General features: G+C 33.7%; 1 protein-coding gene across 1 annotated transcript in view; it reads right to left on the bottom strand.

The window, feature by feature from the left end:
- The window catches only part of FANCD2 (Fanconi anemia, complementation group D2), a 56,985-nt gene that overhangs the window by 46,099 nt on the left and 9,821 nt on the right, over window positions 1-1,065 (bottom strand). The window lies entirely within an intron of this gene.

Raw genomic sequence — 1,065 nt, 5'->3', positions numbered from 1 at the left:
AAAAAAAAAAAAAAGAATAAATAGAAATGATTATAATCCTGTCATGCCAGAAATGTAAACTATTAATATGCATATGTATACTTTGTATATATCTTTTTTTTAACAAAATACTGAACTATAAATGCTGATTTGTAACTTGGGTTTATTTTTCTCAATTGATGTACAGTATCAAACAGTCCTCTTTATAATTATTAACATCCAGATAATATTTCTGTTTTTGAACATCTCAGTTGTTTGTAATTTTTCATTTTAAATAGTAATCTTACATCCTTGTTTTCCTTCACAGTTATTATCATAGGATAAACTAGGAGACATGGCATTAGGATCGAAGGGTATACAAAATGTAAGGTTTTTTTTTTTTTTTCTCCAAGACAGAGTCTCACTCTCTTGCCTGGGCTAGAGTGCCGTGGTGTCAGCCTAGCTCATGGCAACTTCAAACTCCTGGGCTCAAGCGATCCTCCTGCTTCAGCCTCCCGGGTAGCTGGGACTACAGGTACACGCTACCATGCCCGGCTAATTTTTTCTATTTTTAGTTGTTTGGCTAATTTCTTTCTATTTACAGTAGAGATGGGGTCTCACTCTTGTTGAGGCTGGTCTCGAACTCCTGAGCTCAAGCAATCCTCCTGCCTTAGCCCAAAATGTAAGATTTTGACACATAAAACCTGTTGCTCTTCAGAATTAAAGATTGAACTAATTTATATGCTCATTAACAATGTATGAGCATGCCTATTCAATACATTCAACAAGGCAGACCCTTTCAAAGTGGAAAAAATGCATTTACTGTTTTAAATTTATATCTTTGATTGCTAATAAAACTGAACTTTTTAAATGTTTGATGCTTTTGCATTTTTTCTTGGTGAATTGTCTGTTCATGACCTTTGTCTACTTTTCAATTAGGCTGTTCGTTTTTTTAAAGAACATAGTAATTTTTAAAAATAGGTAGTACATATATACTACAAAATTAAAAAGGTAAAGAACAGTATTCAGAGAATACCTGACCCCAGCCATTTGGCTCCCCTCTTTGAAGAAAACCACTATTACCAGTTTATTGTGTATCCTTCTAGG

Source organism: Propithecus coquereli, unplaced genomic scaffold, assembly GCF_000956105.1.
Source record: "Propithecus coquereli isolate 6110/MARCELLA unplaced genomic scaffold, Pcoq_1.0 Scaffold107, whole genome shotgun sequence".
NCBI classification, from domain to species: Eukaryota; Metazoa; Chordata; class Mammalia; order Primates; family Indriidae; genus Propithecus; species Propithecus coquereli.
The sequence above is the reverse complement of the archived record's forward strand: the minus strand, read 5'-3'. Positions and strand labels throughout refer to the sequence as shown.